This window comes from Cebus imitator, unplaced genomic scaffold, assembly GCF_001604975.1.
Source record: "Cebus imitator isolate Cc_AM_T3 unplaced genomic scaffold, Cebus_imitator-1.0 Scaffold688, whole genome shotgun sequence".
NCBI classification, from domain to species: Eukaryota; Metazoa; Chordata; class Mammalia; order Primates; family Cebidae; genus Cebus; species Cebus imitator.
This window is the reverse complement of record NW_016108003.1, coordinates 1-10,019: the sequence shown is the minus strand read 5'-3', so window position 1 is coordinate 10,019 and position 10,019 is coordinate 1.

Genomic DNA, 10,019 nt, shown 5'->3' with positions numbered 1-10,019 from the left:
AAAAAAAAAAAAACCTTCATAGGCAGTCAAATATCCAAGGAGAGAGACTGCTTGAAAAATAGAGTCCTGGTAGTTTTACCTCTATTTCCTTAAATACTATCTAAATATCTTTCTTCCTATGGGCTTCCAGGTTCCACTTGTGCAGGCCTCCATGGCAGTGTCCAATCTTCAAATCTTCACTCTATGAAAGCACAGATTCCTGAAAGGATGGCCTCAAATGACCAGGAGTAGCGCTCTATATCCCTGTTCCTGAATAACAAGCTAACCAGAGTCTCCATCAGCTGCCCCCAGCATAGACACATCTCCAATTACCCAAGTGAACTTCACAACTGATTGGCCAGTGAATCATGCCCCTGACCCAGCCTACATGAACATTGGAAGGCCATCAGTGAATTATGAAAAGAAGCAGAGGTGAGGAGGCACCTGCCCTGGGCTATAGGTCTATGTAGTTCAGCAATCTCCAGCCCCTAGTGCTCAAGAAGCTCTAAGCCACCCTTCTGTAAGTCAGAATGGAAGCACATGATACTACATTTCTATCTGCTGTAGAGATTCTTCCCAATGTCTCAAAATGTTTTAGCATCTTTCAGTAAAATTCTTCAAGTTTGTCGGTTATTGATTTAAAAAAAAAAAAAAAAAGCAACCTGTTTAATGCTCCCTTGAACTGTCTATTTTAATGTGCCTTTGTAAACTCCCAACATCTTGTGTTCTTCATCTTTGTAGTTTATCTTTATTAAACTTGTCATAAACTCCAATATTCTGATCTATTACTGAAGAATCCATATTCCTATCCAATCCAGTGTTGTTTCTCTTCAAACTTAGCCTTCTCTTGCTCATTCCACTCTTAGCCAATTCCACTGTGTTCACCAGTTAATTTCATCCTCATTTTATCCACTGGGTACACTAGACTCCCTTCCCCTTTGTATCATCATCATCATCATTATTATCTGAGACAGAGCCTTGCTCTGTCACCAGGCTGGAGTGCAATGGCACGATCTTGGCTCACTGCAACCTCCGCCTCCCATGTCCAAGCAATTCTCCTACCTCAGCCTCCCAAGTAGCTGGAACTACAGGTGCCCACCACCATGCCCAGCTAATTTGTTTTATATTTTTAGCAGACAGATTTTCACCATTTTGGCCAGGATGGTCTGGATCTCTTGATCTCATAATCCGCCTGCCTCAGCCTCCCAAAGTGCTGGGATTACAGGTGTGAGCCACCCTTGCATGGCTGTAATCCCAGTTATTTGGGAGGCTGAGGCAGGAGAATTACTAGAACCCAGGCAGCAGAGGTTGCAGTGAGCCGATACTGCACAACTGCACTCAAACCTTGGTGAGAAAGCAAGACTCTGTCAACAACAACAATAACAACAACAACAACAACAAATGCCCATAAAATAAAAAAAGAAGGGTGAGTACTGGCCTTTAAAATGAGTTTAAATCTCATTTCTGCCACTTCCTATGTCCAAGAAGAAAACTATCCTAATCTATTTGAGTCTCAGGTTCCCTATCTAGAGAAACACTTGACCAGAATGTTTAACACACATTGAAGTACTAGAGGTTAATTAGTCCTATGATTCCTTAAAATTCTGAAACTCTTCATGCTTTTGATTGTCTACAGGAAAACTGGGGATACATAGCCAGCAGAATTTGAAAAAATAATAGAACAAAACAAACACCAAAAGCAGAGAACATCAAGAGAAGGTTATAGAAATGTAGTGGAAAAAGAAAACACGACTCAAAAAAAAAAAAAAAAAAAAAAAGGTATTGTGGAAGTAGGCAGAAATACTAGCCTAAAGGGAAAACCAAACTGGGAAGTCAAATAATTTCTCTCTAAGACTTGTCTAATCTTGGTTTTGTAAAATTTACAATCCTATGGTCAAACCTTTACACTGCCCTAAAGCCTTTGATGGTAAAGATACTGGTTACCACTGAAATTGTTGAATTTATTAGGACAAACTCTTAGACCAACCTCATTTCTCACAAAAACCTTAAATGAGAGCTAACATATAACTAGGTTTGACTATACTAATTAATCTGATTCTAACATATATCTTGATCCAATTGCTGCACAGATCTTTATTCATCTTTGCTGAGGAGCAAAAGAAAGATTTGGAAGCCAGGCAGGCTGATGGTTTAACTGTGAGTCAGCTACTTTTTAAACTATGGGGTCGTGAGCCAATTAACCAACCTCTCTAAACCACAGTTGCCTATTTAATAAACAGTAGGTTATAAGAACACTGATGTTGTGATGGCTTTCTGAGATCAATGCATAGCACATAATAGGGTGGTTAGCCCAGAATACAACACTCAACAGATATTAGTTTCTTCCATCTATACTTCCTTAATCAAATTTTTTAAATCTGTAAAATCCTACCTGGCTGCAGATTCATCAGAACTCCCAGGATTTATTAAAGGAAAAGGTAAAATGCATTGTAAATCAATAATAAATATATAGAACATTAAAAACATAAGAAGGCAACGTCATGCATGCCTGTAATTTCAATCTACTTGGAGATGGAGGCAGAAGGATAACTTGAGAAACCCAGAAGTTTGAGACCCCTTTGGGAAACATAGCAAGACTCTACCTTTATAAAAAAAATTATGCACACTTGTGTACAGGCTTTAGACCATTTTTCTTTAAAGTATAGGACTGATGCTTTGTTACAAAGCATTCCTTTGGGAGCATACCTGAGACCTTCTTAGAACTAATATAAATTATACCTATTGGTATGTGATTAGAGCAGTAAGAACTCTTAGTTCCCTTGCTTTGTATTTATTAAATGCAAAGAATAAATTTTATCAAAATTTGATATCTACAAGTAAACTTCAGTATACAAGTCATCTTAGACAAACCATATGAAATTGACTAAAAATGTCATTGTTATCAGGACCGGTGTGATGAGTGACCAGTGTTAAAGAGCATGATTTCTGAACCAAAATATGAAGGGCAGTTAAAACAGAGTAGACAGTAGTTCCCTTATCCACGACCTGTGTGGAAAAGACATACTCGCCATGTTTTTCTCTGCTCTCACACCACAGCAACAATCATCAACAAAGAAGGCTTCCAGAAGAAAACGTGTGGAGGGTGTTTCCCCACCAAAAAGCAAGCAATCATTTCAGCAGATGACACAAGCTTGGTGTCCTCTAATTGAGCTCTCATACTCTATCTACAGATAGTATCAGATTCCACAGCTATAGGACTCAGTCCCATGAGACTGCCTGCCTACATCAGTCCTAAATCTGAAACTCCAAAATTTTTGACCAACTGGCTTCAATTTGGGGTTCATTGAGGTTCCCAGGACTCCCTCTTTGGGTTAAAATGAATTGCTGGAATGGCTCAAAGTACTCAGGGAAACACATTTACCAGTTTTCTATGAATGACATTACAAAAGGTACAGATGAAGAGATGCAAAGAGTGGGGGAAGTGGGACGAAGATTACGTGCCCTCCCAGGACACATCCTCCAGGAACCTCAATGTATTCAGTGAACTGGAAGCTCTCTAAGCCCAGTTCCTTTGGGTCTTTTCATTACCTATGCACCACTGATTAAGTAAATCGCTGGCCGTTGGTAACTGAAAACCCTCAGGCTTTCTCTTCGCTCCAGAGTCTGCAGAGATAGGAGATCTCAACCCTCTAATCAATGTCTTCATGAGAATGACCAGTTGCCATCCTGAATCTACATAGGGGCTTCCAGCCATCAATTATTAACATACAAAAAGACAATTTTGGAATTTCTAACAATTTTAACAATTGTACACCAAGAAATGGGTCAATGCCCAAACACAGATTTTTACATTCAGTTTTTATTTCTGTGGTTACTGCTAATAGTCAATTGTATTCCAAAAATATCACATGGAAAACTTCAGAAATTAAACATGTCATAAGTTTTAGTGCACCATTCTGAGAAGTGCAATGAAACCTTGAGCCCCGTCCATCCAGATCAGTATGTGAATTATCTCTTTGTTCAGTACATCCACACTGCATATGCTGTTCACCCATTAGTCATCAACACGGTCCCCTTCTGTTGCCAGCCACCAACATCATTAAGGCCTGGAGGTCCAGGGCCACTCACAGCTCATGATCTTTTTTCTGAGTTAGATTCAGGGGGTGCATAGTGGCCTAACACTGCATTACAATGCCTACCTCATTCACCTCACTTCATCTCATTACACAGGCATTGTATCACTTCACATCATCACAGGAAAAAGGGTAAGAACCATAACAATATATTTTATTATGACTTGCTGTTAATTTCTTACTGTGCCTAATTTATAAACTAAATGCTATCATAGATATATATGTGTAGAAAAAATGGTATGTGATTCAGTACTATTTGGGGTTTCAGGCATTTACTGGGAGTCTTAACTACTGCACTTATTTTGTTGAACGCAACACAGCCTCCCTAGCTCTGCAGTTAAAACTGCTCAGGTTGGATAAAACAACTTGTCACCAGAAGCCAGCAAAACAGGAATCAGACCAGAAAGACGGATCCTTGCAAAAACTTTCCAGCTGCCAGTGGGGAAGAGTTCAAGAGAGATCAATGTGTTACTCTGGCTAATACTCTTCTGGGGAAGGTGCTGGGTGGTTTACTTAGTTGTAGCTATATGCTCAGCTCCACGTATAACAAGGCCCAAATTCACCTGCCATTTTACCTCCCACAGAAAGAACCACTGGAAAGATCATGACTTTAAGAGTTTATCCACTCCGAATCACACCTCACATTCAGAGAGAAGCTTAAGAAACACTGGGGAGGTGTGGCAGGCTGCCAGGCAGTACTATCTGATGTGAAAAATATATAGAAGGAAAACTATCAATGCCCTCTTGCTACGAGAATGCGCCAATGCTTTCCCCTCTCCCTAGGAGAAAAAAATTCTTTAACCTCATATAAAGTAAAATTGTGTGATTTCCTTGCCATCCCTCATGAAAGAGAATCTAGTCATAGGTGAGTCATGTCATCATAATACAGACTGTTTTCAAACTCATCCCTCAAAGGAAGAGGATCCGTGAGGAGCATGGGTATTTCCCTATAGCATTCACTGCCTGGTCTTATTTCCAACTGAAAGTACATATAGAAGACTTTGTGATTCCAGTTTTATCAAGCACAACCTCTTGGACTTGTTACCTTCCAAGGAACAGAGAGTCCATATGAACCCACCCCATAAACCAAGATGCTCCAGTTTGTGCTGTGTGGTAATGCATGGTGTCATTTACTCAACCCTTTCCATTATGTGGCAAATATCTACATAAATTATGTTTTCTAAATATGTAAAGCACAGTTAAATATCTTATACTTTGTCCTTTTGTTTTTATTTTTATCATATCTTAAATGACCACATTCAGTTACCACAGAACTTTAATTTTTTAACTAGTCAAAAATATATCCACTGTATTATTTCAACTATATGACTCTTCTGAAAAAAGTACAACTGTGAAGATAGAAAAGATCAGTGGTTGGAGTTGCTAGGAAGAAAGGGAGGGATGAACAGGCATAGTATTGAGAATTTTTAGGGCAGTGAAACTGTTCTATCCTATAAAAATAATAGATACATGTCATTATACATCTGGAGAGTGAGCATGGGAGGGGGCATGTGTGTGAGACATGATGAGGTCAGAGAGGTCCCAGGCGCACATCACACAAGACCTTAAAGAAATACCTAAGAAGGTGAGGCAGATCACTTGAGGCCAGGAGTTCGAGACCAGCCTGACCAACCTGACAAAACCTTGTCTCTACTAACAATACAAAAATTAGCCAGGCATAGTGATATGTGACTGTAATCCCAGCTACTCAGGAGGCTGAGGCAGGAGAATTGCTTGAACCCAGGAGGTGGAGGTTGCAGTGAGCCGAGATTGCACCACTGCGCTCCAGCCTGGGCAATACAGCAAGACTCTGTCTCAAAAAAATAAATACATATAAATAAAAAGAAATAACAAAGGAAGTGAGAATATATCCTGAGTGACTCTAATAAGTAAGGACTGAACGTGTTCTCAGCTGCTGATAGCATTACTACCAACCAGCTGAGTGATGTTTCCTTTTCCAGCTGGAAGGCCTGCACTTGTCCCCTGGGGCTTACCTTTCTGTACACCAGGCCAGTGATGGCTGACCACAGCCTTATATGCAGCACCTTGGGCCGGTACATGTTCTGCTGCTCAAACAGCGTTTGCAGGCAGGCTGAGAGGAACATCAGCATGGCAAGGAGGTAGCCCTTCCAGGCTGGAGGCTTACGATCACCAATAAATTCAGGAAAAGGCTTGCAGGGGAAAGAGAAGGTACAGCTGGTGAGAAGACGTGCCCATGTGTGTTGCCTTTGCCCAAACCAGGCCAGGTGTGGAGGATCAGTCAGAGTGGTTGGCTTTTTTGCAATCAGGATCTCAGTTATTTCCCCCATTGTCCATGCTTCTTTTCAATCTGACTGCAGCTCCTCAAGATCAAGAGATGGTGTTTTTGTCCTCACTTGTTATGGGCTAAATTGTGTCCTCACAAAATTTTTATGTCGAAGCCCCAACCCCCAGTGCCTCTGAATGTGAATGTATTTGGAAATAGGGCCTTTAAAGAGGCAATGAAGTTAAAATGAGGTCATTAAACTGGGCCCTCATCCAGACTGACTGGGGTCCTTATAAAAGGAGAAAATGTAGACACACAGGGAGACACCAGGGCACACACATAGGAAAGACCATATGATGACACAGGGAGGAGATGGCCAACCGCATGACAAGGGCAGAGGCCCCAGATGGAACCAACTTGCAGATACCTGATCTGGCACTTCCAGCCTCCAGAATCATGAGAAAAATACGTTTCTGTTGTTGAAGCTACTCAGTCTGTGATGCTCTGTTATGGCAGCTGAGCAGGCACCACTTGAATCTGGGCTGGCCACAAAACCACCTTTGACCAGCAGAGTACAGTGGAGATAAAGCTATGCCAGCTCTGAGCCTCAAGAGAAAATGTGGCTTTTGGCCTTTTGCTTAGAACCCTCCCAAGCAGCCACATGAACAAGTCTGAGCTAGCTTTTTAGAGGATGGGAACCCGCATGGAACAGAGACAGCCATCCCGGCTTCAGATACACAACTGCAGGCACATGAAAAAACCCAGCCAAGAAAAGAACCACCCAGCTGAGCCCAGCCCACGCTACTGACCCACATTACCATGAATTAAATAAATGAATGCTTGTAATGTTAAGCCACTCATTTTTGAAGCATTTTATAGCAAAAGCTAATTGATGCAGTCAGGTAACAGCTTGCTTATTTGCCCTTCTGATGGTCAGTCACTTTCTCATTAATCATTTCCCTTCCTCAGTATCATTCTCACCTCCTCTCCAGTGTCCCGAGCACCACATCTATAGGCAGAGGCAGGAGAGCTGAAGCCCCCTGACCCTGGAGGGATGTCATTAATAGACCACCAGCCTTAGCAGAGCACCTGAAGTCTGGACTCACCTAAGCAGCTTGGGGACAGTGAACCTGAAGACATCACTGATGATGAGGCTGCAGGTCCCCAGGAGGAAGGTAGAATGGAACACCTGCCAGATGGCCCTCAGCGTGGGCCCCACTAGCTCCCTCCTTGCCATAGGAAGGGCTCAGTCTCTGAAGCCTCCATGCCGCTGCCTCCTTTCCTTTTAAACACTATTGCCTTGGCGTGCCTTAAGGAAGGGAGAGGTTGGCTCTGGGTCCCATTTTATGCTCTCAGCCAAAAGCAGCAGGACCAGGCATTAAAGGCTTGTTTTCCTAACAAGGGGCGTGGGTGGGTGTGGATCCACCCTGGCTCCCTCACCTGTGCCTCCTTATCAACCTGAGTAGCCATTTAAGAGGCGGTCGCTGGAATTGTGGGTGAAGGGCAGGAGGGCAGCCCTTAGGCCTCTTAGATGGCCACGAGAAAGCACACACGTTGAGCACCTACTACGTGCCAGACACTCCCCAGTTATCCTAAGACTCCCGGCAAGCCAGATGTTCCCATTTCACAGATGAGAAAACTGAGGCTCAGAGAAGTGAACTTGTGCAAGGGCACAGAGCTGAGAAGTAAAAGCTGGGATTCAATTCCATCTCTCTGCCTCTAGAGCCCATGCACTTTTCTTTTTTTTTTTTTTTTTTTTTTGAGACAAAGTCTCACTCTGTCACCCAGGCTGCAGTGCAGTGGTGTGATCTCGGCTCACTACAACCTCTGCTTCCTGGATTCAAGCGATTCTCCTACCTCAGCCTCCCGAGTAGCTGGGATTACAGGCAAATGCCACCACCCCCAGTGAATTTTTGTACATTTAGGAGATGGGGTTTCACCAGGTTGGCCAGGCTAGTTTTGAACTCCTACCTCAGGTGATCCACCCACCTCAGTCTCTCAAATTGCTGGGATTACAGGCATGAGCCACTGCACTCAGCTTCCCATGTACTTTTCAATCTATTGTGTCATCCTGGAGGAAGAAAAGCACCCCCTCTTCCACACGCACAACCAGCCAGACCTTAGGTGGTTTTGAAGCAGTGGAGAATCACAGCTGATGTACATGGAGCCTGGTGCTCTGGCTCTGGGTGAAAGCACAGACAGCAGCTCAGGCTGCCTCAAACTCGTAAGGTCCCCAGGCTTTGGTCATAACCAGGGGCCACAAAGAAGAGCTAAAGTGAGGAAGGGGCAGGAGGTGGTAGGGGGAGGCCCAAGGGCCCCTCCAGGGCAGGTCAGAAGCCTGGCGCCATAATGGAGAGGCTGGGGAGATGCAGCTGCTGACAGCCGGTGCTTGTGTGGTCTTGGGTAGATAGACTGCTCCCCTCTATGTGAGGATGGGTGTGGTCCCCCCTCTGAGTCCCTTGTGTCCTCTGAGAATCTATAAGGTTACCAGTAATTGCTTGCTTGCTTGCTTTTTTGAGACAAAGTTTCACTCTTGTTGCCCAGCCTGGAGGGCAGTGGCACAATCTCACCCTATTGCAACCTCCAACTCCTGGGTTCCAGCGATTCTCCTGCCTCAGCCTCCTGAGTACCTGGGATTACAGGCACACACCACCATGCCCGGCTAATTTTTGTATTTTTCATAGAGATGGGGTTTCACCACGTTGGCCAGGCTGGTCTTAAACTCCTGACCTCAGGTGTTCCACCTGCCTCGGCTTCCTAAAGTACTGGAATTATGAGTGTGAGCCACCACACCTGGCCACTTATCAGTAATTTCAATCCCCATTACAAATTCGTGACCCGGGGCCACGTGCAGAGATCAGCTCTTTACAAGAAGGAGCTCACTGACTTCCCTGGACTCCCTTGCCAGGTGGGTATTGTTACACTCTCCATTTTACAGAAGGGAAAGGAAGCTGAGGCTCTGAGAGGTGGCGGTACCATCCTAAGGTCACACAGCAAGGGCAGAGAAGGCATTGGAGCCTAGATCTTGACTTTTGGTTCCCAGAGTGTTTCTTGTGCACTAAGGACCCCCAACCCCACCATAATAGTAATAATAAAAAGAAGCATAACAAAAATCCCCTTGTGAGCTCAGGTGGCAAGACCCTTCCAGACCAAGGTCTTTGTCCCTCACTGCTGGCCTGATCTGGTGTTTGGTATGGTGTCTGTGGAGGGTTGTGGCTCAGCTCTGTTACTGAGGAGGTATGCCCTGCTGCTCACAGGTATTTTAGCATTTGGGTCTCAAAGCCACTTCACTCCAGTCTGGGCCACAGAGCGAGACTTCATCTCAAAGAAGAAAACAAGTTGGGTGTGGTGGTGTGTGGTCTCATCTACTCAGGAGGCTGAGGTGTGCAGATCACTTGAGCCCAGGAATTTGAGGCTTCAGGGAGCTATGGTGGAGCCACTGCACTCCAGCCTGGGTGACAAAATGAGACCCCTATTTCTAAAAAACTAATTTAAAAAATTAACAACATAAGAGCGACAATAGGATAGTATTCATCACCAATAACAGATCAATCACATCACCCACTGAATCTTGCCAACATGATCAAACTCTAATCTAATGGGGTGAGCATAAATCCGGCTGCAAATAGGCCACAAATACAAAAGACAGAGAATGGGCTCACCTGCACCAGGGAAATCCAGACTTTGAGAAATGCTACAGG